The sequence below is a fragment of the Pinus tabuliformis genome, chromosome 6 (genome assembly GCF_031772625.1).
Source record: "Pinus tabuliformis cultivar Carrire ecotype Pingquan chromosome 6, CPIR1, whole genome shotgun sequence".
In the NCBI taxonomy this organism is placed as follows: domain Eukaryota; kingdom Viridiplantae; phylum Streptophyta; class Pinopsida; order Pinales; family Pinaceae; genus Pinus; species Pinus tabuliformis.
This window is the reverse complement of record NC_142292.1, coordinates 998,969,194-998,986,890: the sequence shown is the minus strand read 5'-3', so window position 1 is coordinate 998,986,890 and position 17,697 is coordinate 998,969,194.

The following is a 17,697-nucleotide window of genomic DNA, read 5'->3' as shown; positions in this document are numbered from 1 at the left end:
GATGCAACAGAATCTATAATCCATGCATCAGAAGAAGAATTAATTACAACTAAAGCATGAAAATTATTACCTTTCCCGTGTGGCAGATCCTCAGTTTTCTTCTTGGCGCCCTGAGGGATGTGGTCCCCAAGGTTGTGCTTCTGAAGGATTTCTGCCATTTGGTCAATTTGTTTCTTCATGCAAGAGAATTCTGGATGGAATCCTCTTTGACAGTAGGTGCATCTGTTTCCTTTCTTCCCTTTCTCATTTCTCGAGCCGGAGGAGTCATTGAAGGGCTTGGTGTACCCTTCCTTCTTTGGATGGGAATGTGCTTTTCCCTTGTCTTTTTTCTACTGATTTTTCTGATTTGAATTAGATCTGTGATTTTTATTGTGGCTGCCATCATGCATAGCAAGTGCATGCGCTTTTGGAGGTTTGATTTTCCCCATGCCAATGAGTTTATCTTGCTCAAAAATAAGGGACTCCATAAATTCTTTGAGAGAAGGCATAGTGTAGGATTTACCTGTTGCGAGCCTTATTGAATGAAATGTAGACACAAAGACGGAGTATTCCGGTCCAAGCTTTGACATAATAGAGAGAACTTGGCGACTCTCCTCCTTGGATTTTTCAATTCCACAACCCTTGAGTTGCAACAATAGATCATTATATTTGGTGAAGAAGTCTTGAATTCTATCATAGTTCTGTGGATCCAATGACAGCAGCTCCACTTCGAGTAGATGTCCTTTCATCTCATCTTGTTTCCCGTAGAGATCTTCAACCATTTTCCAAATCTCATTGGGAGTATTGCAGGTAAATAGATGAAATTGCAACTCTGGAGAGATGCACATGCATATGGATCCGTGGGCCTCATCCATACGGTTGAGGTACTTGGATTTCTCTATGGCTGAAGTGGGTTCCACTTCTGTAGCCATGGTAATCCTGTACAACCCTTTATGGCAAAGGTATCGAGCCATTTGGTCCTTCCATTCGTGATAATTGTACCGTGTTAGGATCGATGCCTTGGGAAACTCCATTTTCTGTCGATCTTCGATCTCCAAGTTGTAATACTTGCAAAATAAAGTACTGGTGCACCTTTTATCTAGCAACCTGTTGGCTCTGATACCATGTAAATGTGTTAGAAAACTTGCACAGATGAATCTAGCTAGTAAAGGTTGAACACACAACTTTGCAGACCAAAAACACTAAAAGAAAATCGAAAGAAGAAAATAATGATTCATTAGAAGATAGGTTACAATGCTCATGATATAGCATTACTAGGTGAAGATCCCAAGGTAATGCAATATAGTGGTGATCAATGAGAAGACACAACACCTAAAACAAGTTCCGGAGAGAACTAGCCAGTTGTGGAGTGAAAGAAGGAGAAAATTAGGGAGTAAATCATGCAGAAGAACTAACCAGTTGTGGAGTTAAAGAAGCAGCAAATCAGGGAGTAAATCATGCAGAAAAACTAACCAGTTGCGGAGTTAAAGAAGGAGCAAATCAAGGAGTAAATCATGCAAAAGGAATCTTGCATGTGGTCCCATGCTCTAACTCATAGTTCGCATGTAGGTGTGTAGTACTTCCAACACTCATAACTAACTAACCAACCTCGACAGTTCACCTGTGAATCCTGGGTGCTTGCAACAATAACTGGGATTTGGAATTGCAAAGGTGTATCCAATTTTGGATACACCTTCCAAATCTGAACATGCACACAGTTCCACTAAGAATTATAGGCCACATTCCATCTTTTTCTAGTTGAACTTATTGATTTCCCTCTCAATTAGATCATATTTCGGTACCTCTGGTTCATATCTAGACAAACTTAGATTGGATTTTCACAAACGTGAATCGATTTTTCGGTGCACGCCAACCCTCAAAGGGATTGGTTATGTAATTTTGCATGCCAACCCTCAAATGGACTGGTTATGTAATTTTAAATATAGGTAGTTGACCACCTCAATAAATAAGTTTCGAAAAAAAGATACTGCATTATTGCCATGATAAATTTGTGTATGAGACGTGATTTTTCCTTTTCTGGTTCAAAAATGATGTCATGGCATCTGTGTATGAGACGTGATTTTTCTTTTCCTAGTTCAAAAATGATGTCATATGCCATGATAAGAGATTGACATATATTTTATTTTATTTTTTATTTTTCCCCATCTAAATTAATTTCTCTCTTCCTAGTACAATGATGAAAGTTCTCTCTACCCAATCATATCATTTTCATCATAGTATTGTCACATTTTAATGGTGCAAAGGCTTCAAAGTGTTATATCGCTATGTGAAACATAGTAATGATTTAACAATACAACTATAAATTATATTTAAACCATAATTTAGTTTAAATTTTATATTTTCAAAAAGTAAATTTGTAAATTAAAAAAGTAAATCTCATAGCTCAAATTTTATTATTTTTCAATATTTTATTTAATAATTTTTAAACGTATTTTGAGAAGTGATATGGTTATACAATTCAAAATAAAAGAAATATATTATATTTTGTAATTATATAAACTAAACAAATGTTAAATGTTTATATATATCAATATGGGATAAGTATTAAAATAAATATTTTAGGGTGGATTTAATATTATTAAAACTAGAAAAAATAAACGCATTATAACTTTATTTCACCTCAACAATGTGCTCCTATTTCATTTCTTTTTACAAAACAAAATAAGCAAAACTTACTTACATTCAGAAAAAGCTTTTAATATCTCTTTAAGGAAAGATCATCAAATCTAGAAGTTGAACTAGTGGATCTAGTCGTTAAAGCAGAAGATTAATAAGTGATTCTAGATCTCGACTTTGTAAATGAGATGCAATTGCTTATCCAACGCAAGTAACATAAATAGAGGTTAAAAAAAAATACTAACCACTACACCTAATACAAATAGATAAAATTAGGTAAAAAAAAATACTAAGCACTACACCTAACTCTAGATCTCGACTTTGTAAATGAGATGCAATTGCTTATCCAACGCAAGTAACATAAATAGAGGTAAAAAAAAACTACTAAGCACTGCACCTAATACAAATAGATAAATAGAGGTAAAAAAAATACTAAGCACTACACCTAATACAAATAGATGTAGAGTTAGTTTGTTAAGAAAAACTAATAGTATAAATGGTTTATTTCATTGTTTAAGTAGTCAATACTTAACATCAGTAGCATAGATTATCATAACATATCTCATAATATAACCACAGGCACTATTAATAGTATTAAAAAAATCATTAACAATAAAGGCAAAGATATAGCTTAACGGGATGATAAAGCGATATGCTAGGATAAAAGCATCGGAGATAGTACAAATGGCTCCAACTTCTAGGTTATCAGTGGCAAAGGTAGAAACAATAGTATAAACATAACCACGAGAACTTACATCAAGAATAAACAATGGGGATGTCAAAGTAGTAATTATAGTTCTATACTAAGTAGATGATCTAAATAATTTGTTTGGTTAACCATAACTTATTACACATGTTATTGACAACATGGACAATAGCATTATTAACAACAATGACACATGTTATTGACAACATGGACACTAGCATTATTAACTACAAGGATAGTATTATTATTCTTTATTTGCATTGTTATGCTAGCTTAAGTTATAGTGTTTTTTTTCTTATTATTTATATAAAAAGTTCAAATTCTTGTAATATATTTTACTTTTATTTATAATAAAGTTATTATTGGTTTTGTTTTTCATGTTATTCATAGTAAGCAAGTTACTTTAAAACATCACTAGGGCACTTTTCATATTTGTTATTTACTAAGTAGATGATCTGAGTGATTTTCTTGCTTAACCAAAACCGATGGCACTAATGATGTTATTGACAACATCGACAGTAGATGACACTATTGTTATTCTTTATTGAATTGTTATGCTAGTTTAAGTTATAGCGCTTTTGTTGTTCCTTATATAAATGATTCAAATTGTTGTAATTTTTTTATTTTTATTTATAATAAAGTTATAGTTGGTTTTGTTTGTGATGTTATTCGTAGTGAGCAAGTTACTTTAAAAAATGAATATGGTGATTTTCATATTTGTTATTAATAAACAATTTATTTATTTCATGTTGAGTATATTTGTTCAATTTATAGTTTATTTTATTAGGAAGTCTTGTTGTATACTTCGTAAATAAAGAAAATTGTGAGTAAACAACTATAGAAATTGTGCAACTATAACACTATACTATGTGTTGTATATTTTCATGTCTTCAACATAAAAAAAAAAAAACCTAAAAATTCCAAGAGTTTCTTATGAAATGAAGTACTCACCAAGAAATATGAAATGAGTATAGAAAATAGGGTTTCTTACAAACTCACGATTTTTTTCCCAAATATGGGTCCATGAGTGATCAATTACTAATGAGATAGAACTACAATAACACGAGCATTCCTCTTAAAAAAACACCTAATACTAGCATTATTAGGTTAGTAAGCATGTTTTCTTATGTAATTCACAAAATGATAGGTTAGTGAGTAAGTTACTTTAAAAGATGGAAGGTAGTTATTTTTTATATTTTTTATTAAGGAATAATTGATTTATTTCATTAGAGTTGGTCATACACGCACTCTTCTTGAAGTGAATTTTGGAATTTTTAGCATACTTATCAAAGGGAGCCAATGTGGTCTCGAGGACATCTATAGCTATAAATTTTGTGAAGTAGTCTATGGTTAGCTCGCTTACATTATATGCCATATCTTATGTGATTTCTAGTTATGGCAAGTATCAATGGTTGAGCAAAATGAAGGCATTTACATTCTTATGTTTTTGCAAACCTTTTGGAAGGTGTTTTCATAAAACTCCTTAGTCACTTGCGGGAATAACCAATACCAATTTTATCTATTTTCATTTCCTTAAAGATTGAAAATGACAAGTTGAAAAAAAACCAAAATTCTTCATCATTATTGTTCACCGCATTGCTTTCAATTTAAACATTTTTTTTTGCATTTCATAAGAATATAGTGATCAATAGTCTTTTTAAACTTCATAATCACCCGCCACTTACTATATATATATATATATATATATATATATATATCCTTCCTATTCTTGTAAATTGGCACATTTGGAAAGCACGAAACCGAATCATCTTCAATGACCAACCTGTTTTCTGGCAATTGGTGGAGGCCGGCATTATCGCTGCTTATAGTGAACTACCAGAACCCCCGCCCCCGCAAGTGCGTCACCCTCACCCACCTCCCCGTATTGATCAAAACACCCCGTGGGCATATTTTGATGGGGCCGCAAACCAGCAGAGTTGTGGGGGCGGATTCATCATATACAAATCATAACAACATTATTACAGAATAAAAGCAGGCCTGGGAATGGGAACAAACAATTTTGCAGAGCTCATTACCCTCCGTCATTTACTTCATTTTGCTTTGAGTCATCATATCTCTTGCATAAACATTTTCGGGGATTCAAAAATCATCATAAATTGGTTCAACAACATATCTATTTGTCACATTCACACACTCAGCATTATATTGAATGAAGTTCTTGAACTCAAAGCAGCTTTTAACAACATCACATGTTCACACATCTACAGGGAACATAACGAGAGTGCTGACAAACTATCCAAGGAGGCCTCGATGATGGACAGAGGAGTATGGGAGATTACTGAGGTTCAAGGCCAACAGGAGTACAAATACTACCATCGTCCATGCATTGATCAGAGATATCAGCATGCACCTGAGCAATAAATCATCTGATGAATTTTTGTACATATCAGAAACAGTTTTTTGTTAATATTTAAACATGTTTTGAACAGCTAGGCAAGCCGGAAGGCATTTTTGTAAACAGGTATTTTATAGAATATTGAAAGATGACCCTGCGAGGTACATCAGATCTGATATATATGAACAGAATCCTTTTTGTAACTAACATGCACACTATGTACAGTGACCTCAGGCATATGCGCATAGCATCTTCAATATGTAATTTTCTATATAATGAAAGTTACGGATTTTTCCAGTGGAAAATATATATATATATATATATATATATATATATATATATATATATATATATATATATATATATATATATTTTTTTTTTTTTTTCATCTTCACCCCTTTCACTAACCAATGCAATATTGCACTCATCGTCAAAATTGTTATAGTCATGTATTAATATTGGGACAATGCTGGTGATAATGTTAGCAATTTAAGAGGCTTTGGAAAAACCAACGCACTCACTAAAGGAGCCATGAACTAGGAACCATGTGAAATAAAAGGGATGCTCCCTTAAGGGAAATATATGCCTTCACAACATATTTTCACAAATTTCTCATCTTTGCATCTAAGCAATTACACATAACCATGAGTCTAATCCAAGATTGCACATAGTGTAGAAAATTTCTAGCTTTCCATATTGTAACGTGCTGTTTATAATATGAGGGTTGGTATAATCATAAAGAAAATCTATGTCCAAGATGTTAAGTGCACTCTATATCATGTATCATGTATTAAGTGCACTTTGTATCATTTTAAGGCCACTACAAATAAGTAATTCATGTATCATTATACATAATAGAATGTTGTCCCAGTAAATAAAGTCTCATGAATAATAACATTGGTGTAGAAATTATGACCCCTAGAATTAAGAATTGCATAAATTCATATAATGGTACAATAATGTAAACCTAGTAAACAATTTTTTGATAAACAAGATCTTTATAAATTCTTAGCACAAAGAAATAATGTTCACATGGTAACTAAACCAAAATATTAGGTATTATTTTCATGCAAAAAGTAGAATTCATTACAAGGACATTTTTGTGCCCATGCCTAACACCTTGCTTCACATATCATCTCATCATTATCCCTAGTATGAATGGCTACCAATCTAGTAAGACCACATCTAGCTCATTTTTCCCACCCAACACTACATGTTAATGGATTCATTCTCATGCTCAGATGTAGAACGAATAAATAGTAGAAGTAACCAATATACACCAATGCATGGAATCAAATGTCTCACCATACCCTTTAGACCAACAACACGGTGAAGTGTTGTGTGTCTGGCCTTGAACTTTTCTGGAAGGTTGATGCAAATAGTTTGACTTTCCATAAATTTAGTAAATAAATTAGCAATGGGCTATAGTTGATTATATTGGCCCGATACATTAAGACATGGTGTGTTCTATCTCCAAGCATCGACATTGTAGGTGCAATGTTCTCATAATTAACAAACCAACCTCGACAAGTCACCTGAGAGTCCGGCGTGCTTGCTACAACATTTGGGATTTGGATTTGGAAAGGTGTATTCAATTGTGAATTCGCAATTGGATACACCTTTACAATTTGAATGCACACACAATTCCACTAAAATTTATTGGTCACAATCCATCCTTTTATGGTTGAACTTGTTGATTTCCCAGTCATTTAGATAATATTTCGGTATCTCTGGTTCATATCTGGATAAAATTAAATTGAATTTCCATAAATGTGAATTGATTTTTCATGTATGCCCATCATGATCTCTTTTTTCGGTGCACGCCAACCCTCAAAGGGACTGGTTATGTAATTTTAAATACATGTAGGTGACTACCTCAATAAATAAATTTTGAAAAAATGATATATAATTATTTTCATGATAGAGATATGTATATGAGATGTTTTTTTTAAGAATCATTTCATTTTCTAATTCAAAGTCTCTTGTATACATCTATATATTTTATTTTTCATTTTTTATTGTCTAAATGAACTTCTCTCTGAGTGATATCATTTTATTTATCTAAAGTTATAAATAAAAATATAACTTCACATATCTATAACACTCATTTTCCTTTTTACACATTATCCACTACTTTCCTTTAACGCACTCCCTTTTTTTCACATTTTGGCCCACATTACAGGTTATTTATGAAGATTGTGTGTGTCTTACTATTGTGTATAACTATGCAGTCTTTTCCCTTTGCATTTCTATGTAATGTTGTCTTAACACAACATGTTAGGATAATTATTTTCATTGCTTCTAAACATCTTTACACACACACACACATGTGCGGCTATATATCAAAATAATACATCAATTGGCGAAGTTAAGTTTCGGGATGTTTCCTTCATAGTTATGGCTACACCATTTAGCCCCATATATATATATATATATATATATATATATATATATATATATATATATATATATATATATTCACTTTGTTATGTTACTCTAGGAATTTATATTAACATTCCCAGTTTATCCAGTTGCATCATTCCAATCAGCCATTTTTATGGTCATTTTGTTTTAATAAAAATCTAATTTGCTAAGTTTCTAATGAAACAACAATACTAATCTCTAGTCCCATACAAAATTTAGACCATTTTATTCATTAAAATTGATGCCTTCCAAGGATTTATTTGCCCTTTTTAGCATCTATTACAATTTAGCCTAAGGGATGACATGGTTTCACTCATGATTTTAGATTTTATCCATTTTACTCTTATCCATTTTTGTGTAAAGTTCACGTTTTATCGATCCTTTCGGTACTATCATTGAGTGCCTTCATGTTTTTCTAGTTTTGTTGGGTAGTTAAAATGCCATTATTCCTATTATTTTCAACTTCATAGTCTTTAAGTACTCCATATACTTTGTTATTTTAATGATTTTTCTATTTTCTTTTAAGCATAATTTACAATGATATATTATTCCATCCCAAGTATATATCATATATTCAGTAGGTCCTTTAGATATGTGATTGTCCACATTCTCCTAAAGTATACTCTTGTTAACCAATATTTATCTTATATTCTATATACATCAGAGGAGCATTTAATATTTCAATTTTACCAATGAAGAATTTATTTTCCCTTCCAGGGCCATTGTAATTTAATTTTAAGGATTTACACACACACACATAGAGATATATATTTGTGTTCTCTTGCTTGCAAATTTTCATTAGTCATACACTATGCTTCAATCACTGAAGGTATTCAAATATCTGAACTTGAAATTTCTAGTCCACAACGGAATCAATTCATAAGATCCTCAATCAAATAAGTCACAAAATTATTTATCTATTATTAGTTCCTTCATAACTTTGATCAGTCCTACAGAACAGGCATGTACAAGACATCAATGGAAGTTTGATTCTGAGTCACAACAGTATAGCCTTTAACATATGTGTGCTTTGGTTGTTTTGTTAACATCTATTTTCTTTATAGAAATGTTTTAGTTGTGCTAATAATAATATTAAATATGTTCAAGAAAACTCCTTATTTAGTACCTGTTGTATTGTGGCACATCGTATTTGCCGAATAATAGCTCTTAGTCGCTCTTTTAAGCCATTTTTTGTTGGTATTTATATATCTTACAACGTCTTGTATTTTATGTATGCACTGAATACTCCTAGTTCCTAGTGTAAAAACCTTTTTTAGATAGTTACATGTCCATTTGAATCTCAAGATTATATATGCACAACTCAATTTTGAGATAATTTGTACCTAAGAATACTTAGTATTCTCGATTCATAATTTATGTTCTTGCATTTGTATAATAATCCTCACACGCCCACCCCTATATATATTTATATATTTACTCATGGATATGCTCTTATCACAATATCTTAAGTTTTCCTAGAAGATTCCTCCTATTATAGATAAAATGTTTTGAACCACACTTCATATGGAATAATTTGTTTTAAGGTTTTATACCACTTTACTCTAGCTATTTAGCCTATAATACATACCCAAGCCTTTTGTAGTGAGACTATCTACCATGTTTCCCTTCCACTGTGTCTCTTTCTCGAATAGAAAATTTGTACACATCACGATTACATGCATTTATGCATCTTACTTTCATACCATTATAAATATGTACTTAGTAATTTAGATTCTTTCCAACATTCCTTCGTCATTATGTGCTTAATTCTATCTTGAAATAATTTAACACATTTTAGAACTTATTGATTTTATTATCAAAATACTACCTTCCTCCCCATGTATGCCTTGAATATCAATTACTCCATATAGTCTGTAGCAACTAATTCTTCAATACTTATTCTATTCAAAATATTGTGATATTGCCTTTTTCTTTCTGTACTCTATATTTTAAGCTTCGCCAATCAATAAATAATGTAATGTAATGTTAATCTTTAAACTTCCCTATTCTAATTAATAGGTACATGTTCTACATAGGTTCTATAGCTTGTACCATATTCTTTGTTACAATACTTATGTCACTACTTACTTCAATTACATAGTATTATGTAGGAAACATACTTGTTGTAACATCATGTATAAAAAATTAGTTGAGAGATAAATTCTCACTATATGCATATCTCTCTTTTGTTGGCATTATGTTTCTGGTATGGCTATATGATCCAAATCTTGTATGCAGATTGAAAAAGGCTCTATATGGTCTCAAACAAGCTCCAAGGGCTTGGTACTACCGTTTGGACAAATATCTTCATCAACAAGGCTTTTCAAAAGGATCAGCAGATAGCAATCTTTATATAAAAGTTGAAAATGACAAATTGCTAATACTTGTTGTATATGTAGATGACATTATTTTTGGGAGCAATGAAGAAGCTATGAGTCAAAACTTTGCCTCGGTCATGCAGAAAGAATTTGAAATGTCCTTGCTAGGAGAACTGACATATTTCCTTGGTTTGCAAATCCAACAAAAAGAAGGAGGAATCTTTTTATCTCAAACCAAGTATCTCAAATAGATTTTGAAGAAATATGGTATGGCATATGCAAAACCAGTATGTACACCCATGGTCACAGGATGTAGCCTTAGTGCAAATGATGAATCTGCAGCAGTACATCAACCAACCTACAGATCTATGATTGGAAGTTTACTTTACTTGAGAGGTACCCGACCGGACATCATGCATGCAGTTGGAATAGTTGGAAGATTTCAGGCAAATCCGAAGGAGACTCATCTTCAGGCAGTGAAGAGAATTTTCAAATATCTTCAAGGGACTCAACATTATGGCTTATGGTATCCTAGAGATACAGATCTTACACTTCATGCTTATACAGATGCAGATTGGGCCGGAAGCGTGGATGACAGGAAAAGCACAAGTGGTGGTGCGTTCTTTATGGGTTCCAGACTGGTATCTTGGTTCAGCAAGAAACAAAGTTCAATTGCCTTGTCTACAACTGAAGCGGAATATGTTGCTGCTGCATCTTGTTGCACCCAACTCCTTTGGATGATGCAGACTTTGCAGGATTTTCAAATCACTTGTACACCACCAATCCCCATCTTATGTGACAACACAAGTGCAATCAGCATCTCAAAGAATCCTGTTATGCATTCAAAAACCAAGCACATACCAATCAAGTACCATTTTCTCCGGGAACAAGTACTTGAACAGAAGGTCAAGTTGGAGTATGTTCCTTCTAAGGAACAAGTTGCTGATATTCTCACCAAACCATTGCCCAGGGATACTTTTGAATATCTCAGGCAAAAGCTGGGGGTTGTTGATGCATCATCTTATTGTTGAACCTTTTCTGATCGATGGCACAGGTTCAGGGGGAGCATATAATGCATTGTTGGCATTATGGAGGATGGTCAGAAGGAGATCTTGGAAATAGCTGCAATATGTCTCTATCTCTTTCATTGTGGATTATGGTTCTTTGCTGCAGATCTGGTTCATTTTCAGGAGGAGCATGATCTTAGGGGGAGCATACCCCTTTGCCCTTGATGTCAAAGGGGGAGAATGAAGTTGAAGTTTGTGAGGTTGCCATCAAGTCCAAAGGGGGAGATTGTTGGCATTATGTTTCTGGTATGGCTATATGTTACAGATGTTGTACTTGATGGCAACTCCCGTGGCAAGGCTCTCAATTTGTTGAAAATTAAGAAGGACGCAGGAAAGCAGTTCAGAAGGTGCGTACCCGCAGGTACACCATGCAGGGACTGCGTCCAGATACGCAGGGCAGCCGTTCAGGAGGTGCGTCCCCCCAGTGCACACATTTCAAGGCAGAGAAAAGCACACATGGGGTTTCTTATGTTTTACTCTTGGTATTTAGCCGACGGTATTGGGTTATTATGGTGTCGGCTCGTGGTATTGATCCATGTTTTAAGGAAGAGCTTTCCTATATAAAGCAAAGGAGATCATTTGGCTTGAGTATGTTTTGGGTTGAATATCTTATGAGGACTAGATCTGGTCTAGATCTAAATAAGGTGAATCTACTGATGGACCAAGATCTCTTCGGCGCATGTTCAGATCTGTAGAGCTGACTGTCTGGGTTACTTCTGAAGTCTTGAAATCATCTATGCCCGAAGGTACGCAGGTGCAGTAAGGGTTCAGGTGCGTCCGTACGCAGGCGCAGAAGGGTTCAGGTGCGTCCGGGACGCAGTGCAGTAACAGGAGATCTGTGTGGGGACGCAGAGCGACTAAGGTTCAGGTGCGTCCCTGGAGCAAAAGGACGCGGCGCGATAGCATTTCTGGGTGCGTCCCTGCAGCAAAATACGCGGTGCGATAGTGTTTCTGGGTGCGTCCTTGCAGCAACAGGACGCAGTGCAGTTCAAGGAACAGTGCGTGGGCACGCAGTGCAGCAGAAGGATACCTGCGGGTGTACGCAGGAAAGCAGAAGGTGAATTGCGTCGCGATGCAGGCCACAGAAGGGAAAACTGCGTCTCTGTCTTAAGATGTTCTGTTGATTGAATTTCTCTGTTGATAAGGTGTTCTGGGTTAGTTCTGTTATTTAACTGTAGTGGACTGTAACTGTTATATTCTTGATGATAATTTGATGCTTTATGAAAAGAAGTAGGGGGGTTGTAGCTCCCTTCCAGGAGAAACTGGAAAACGAGAGAGAGTTGTAGCTCTCTGCAGGTTGCAGCCTGCGTACTGGTAAAGGACTGCACCAGTACAAAACCATTGTAAAAGGAGTTTCTAATTTGAAAGAAGATAGAGACATATTGCAGCAGGTGGTTTTCACCCACATTGGGTTTCCACCTTACATCTTGTGTTCTTTGGTGTGACTATCAGTTTTCTTTTGTTCATGCTCATTATTTTATAATACTGACATGCAAAAATAATTCAAAGAACAAATAAAGAAGATTTATTAAAAGAATTATATAATACTGATTCACCCCCCCTCTCAGTATTATTTCCAACATCTTTTATGTTCGATAGATAACTCTACTATAGTAATAATTTGTATGTAATAGTAGGCCTTAAATAATTTCCATCTTATATACCAATAGGAACTTCAGTTTGAAACAAACAGATTTTATACCCCTTCTTCCTTCCTTCTTTGGAGTATAGGTTTAATTCCTTCATTAATCTATTATCACCAACTTATATTACCTTCCTTGGACTTCCCGCAACAACATGTATTTTATTTTTCTTTATACTATTGTTACATTTAGAATCAAGAATGGAATCACCTCTTTTGTTATTATACATTACTCATGTGAGTTGCAAACTCAAGATGGCCTAAAGAGGTTGTCTCTTTCCTATATCTAGTTTGTGTATCAGTTAATGTTGTTATTACATTATTGAGTTTGTAGTAATCAATAATAAATACAAAACATCTTTGTATAATCTTTGGACAACCTATGTATACTCATTCCATATCTCATCGACTCGATAAGGGTATACATTCTCTATCAATATATTTAGTTGAGTTGTGTGTTTATTACTGTGTTTCTTGCCAATTTAGTTTTCTTACCGCATCTCACCATACTAGGAGTCTTTTTTATTTTTGAATATATACACGTGAATTCTCAATACAGTTTGCTTTAACCAATCATACCTTAATACATTTCTCACATCCTAGCTGTAATGATAGCTATAATTATATCTATCTTCCTCAACCTATTCAAGAATTGCAATTTTCTTTAACCAATCATACCTTAATACAATTATCACATCCTAGCTGTAATGATAGATATAATTATATCTATCTTCCTCAACCTATTCAAGTATTGTTTTAGTACTAGGTGGGTCCAATTTTTCAAGTCCTTTACTCCTTCCTACAATTATATTGTAGAAGGTGAAACTTCATCTTCTATTTGCACTTAGGTTTGATCTAGCAAATGGTAATTTCTATATTACAACTGTGGGTTGGCCATAGGCCTCAACATTAAAACTAAAACTCTGATACCATCTGTAACATACTTCCATATACCCCATTTTTTATTATTATAAATATTATTTATAGCTATTATGTTGAATATTTAATAAATACTTCTATTTTACTCTGTCTTGAACAATAATTTAGGATTGCAATAAAATCATTTATAATTTATTTGTTAATGTATTCACACCTACTTTCATGATAGAAATGTGTACGCCCACTATAACATAAGGAGACTCATTATTATTTTAACTCCAGTTGTCCCATTATGACTTATTGAAAGAGAAGTATTGACTACAAGTTTATTTATCTTATGTACACACTCCAATACTTACCTTATTACTTCAATAGAATCCACTATTAAACATTAGATTATAATGATATGATTTATCTATCCACATTCAATTGAAGGCCTTTGATATTCTTGAGCCATGTTTACATAATTCTAATTTTATTCAGATAGTGTAAAATTGAAAGGACGTAAGAAAAATGCACCTGATATAGCTTTTTGCTTTGCCTTTGATATTAGGAATGTAGGGCATCTAAAAGATCATGAAGCAGTAACCAAGTCTTGGTATATAATTTTTCTTTTTCTTTTTAAATTTTCACAATATAACAATACCATCTTTGTGTTCCATCAAAGATTGAAATTCTAAATATATGTGTAAGCCCCATTTAGCATCGAACATGTTAGCCCTTCACATGTGAATTCAAATGGCTCTTCGAGATTGCACAATTGGATGATTGTGATCGATTTTGATGATCGAATAGTGAAGATTGATTCAAGGTTTTCAAAATATGGGAAAAACCATAAACGATGTTTTATTTGAGCCTTTGTCTTATGGGTTTGTGGCCAAGCGCTGATCTTTTTTGAAGCACTTTCCAGGATCTTATTTGAGGTCATGTCTTCATTCCATAGGTGTTCAATCATGATTTTTCCCAGAGAAAAAAATCTCCCTTTGTTGATATTGATTCGTAATTTTCACGTTAGATAACTTTCATTAGATTTTCCTTTATTTGGCTTGGTCTCAAATCATTGCAGGGCTTCGTCCTGGATGTGTCAACATGAGGTGACTCTCTTGTAACCTTAAATTTTTCCTTGAATCTGTAAAGCTTTTCTTTATTTGGTAATATCCTAAATCAGTTTCGTGTTCTCAGCTACAAAGAAAAAATAGTTAAGCTGGAATCCTTCCATGCTTACTTAACGTTTCGAAATTTTGATAAGGTAACTTTCTTCACCCTTTGTTTTACTTTTCAGGATACTTAGCTAATATTTTATCTATTTATTTTTATATCATCTTGGGTCCCTTTTATATGGATTAGGAATAAAGTATTTCACCCATCGTTATTCGATTTGAGCATTCGTGACTGACAGTGAAACTATTTAAGTATTCATTAAAATTTATGGGAATTACAAATTTTATTATACAATCGTTCATGCCTGTGGCCTTGACATCGAGAATAAGTCATTATTTTATAATGGAAAGACAATAACTTAAAGTCTTTAAGGTTTTTTCTTCTTTCGTCACTAACGCATTTAACTCCTTGTCATTGATAGCTCTAGAGAGACACCATTCCATTTTTCCTTGAGGTATCTTTTGACTATGGTAACCCAACATTTCAGTTTTGGAATTCAAGAATACCCATTTTCATTTTGAATTCATTATGTTCCATGGTATTAATTCCTATATTATTGCAGTGCTTTGCGGATATTATTTATCGAAATGTTGCTTCCTTTTTTATGGGTTCTTCTCTTTTCATTTACTAACTTGGAATTCCATTGGCCTACAGGTGGTCTCCTTTCAGTTTACTCTGCCTCTCTCAATTTTTTTTTATAGTGTACCCATATAAATGATATGTAAAGATAAAACAAACTTATGGGCCTTATGGGCCTTTTCCTATGATGTTTCCTTTAAACCCTACAAGGTTTCTAATTAAATTCTTAGACTTTATTTATTTATTTATTTCTTCTCAGTCTATTCCTACATTCCTACAAGGTTTTAATAACAATGTAGAGAGTCATAATTGCGCAGGCTCTACACCTTACTTTAGGTGCCTATATAAGTTATATTTATCAAAATTTGTATCTCTTTCATACGTATAAATTGCCACCTTCAAATTATTATTGTGTAATGTGGGAATGCATAATTTCTGACTTTTATTTATGGTATTATATTTTGTACTCAATCTTGGAATTACTATTCCATTTCTTTAGATAGAGTGAACTTATTGACCATTTTATAATGAAGTATAATGAATTGAGTTCCGCAATTCTTCCATGATTTTATTTTCAATTAGATTTGGAATATTTAATAGAAATTCTTAGGGATACTAAACGGTTTAGCCCTTTAATTAGGTTATTTGAACGATGCAAATGAATTACTATTCTTATGAAATATCTGAACCTTTTTTATTATTATACGAGTTTGATGAACCAACTGAATAGTAGTTATCATTAGTTAAAAAGGCCAAATGCAAACATATGATCCTTCTCTTGATAAATTCATTTACTTTGCTAACTCATAGAAAATCAAGTATTTTAGAGGTTCATAAGAGACATTTAATATCCCATGCTTCTTCACTTCTATTGATGGTGTTTAACCCACCAACATTCAGGGGATCCCCTGCTATGAAGTCCCAATTAGACCTCACACCATTTGGTGTAGGAGTCCCATCTGGTATAAAGGCTCGGTTGTCGAATCATTAAATATTTTCCTTGGCTCTAACTGACAACAAGAGAGGGATGCAATGGTGCCTTCAAAAAGCAAGAAGGTGTGTCCAGTGAGTGTTCGATTGTAAATGTGTCAAAGTTCTTCTACTATGAATAGGGGAGGAAAGTGAGCCTCTAAGAGAGAGGTAGTAGTACCACCCAAGAAGAGACACACATGAACCAGAAGGATCCCTCTAACATCCAATAGAATAATCCACAGAGGATGTGATGGCCATTACAACCAATAAATGAAAATATTTGTCTAATACCCTGTGGAATAGTCCACAAGGATGGGACAACAATAACAACAATTATAGCACATTCTAAATAAGATAAGTAATAAAACAACCGAAAAAGTTTAATTATCTTAGCAAATGTGAAAGCAAATATGAAGTACAAACATCCATAGAATAGTCTTACAAACATTCATAATCCATGCATGAAGAATGTGTTGGCCTTGAAGGCTTTTGTTGTTAAGTAAAAGTTCCAAGGCACATTTTTACAATGAACATCACGAGCTCCAGTAGTGGAGTGTTGGATCCACTTTTTGCTCCCCAAAATAACTAGCTTATCTCTCTAATTCTTGCGGGAGGAGCCAATGTGAAAATTCCTTTGCTCATACAATGAGGGAGTATATATAACCAAGAGGTGATGCGTCCACTTCCTTGTGACTATTTGACTACCCTCATGACTATTTGACTTCCTATGAATTTTTAACATTACATGATTCTTTGTATTCCACACATGTCCTTTGGACTTTCACTTTACAATATATTTCTGAAACATATGTTACATCATTGGCCACAAGGTGTGGCATGTGACTACTCATGACATGACATTACATGACATTGCTGACATGGACTACATGATGATGTGGAAATGTCAAGCCACTACTGTTGCTGAGTGTTGAGTGTCTACTTCTTTTTTTCACCTCCGTATGACTTGGTGATAAGAA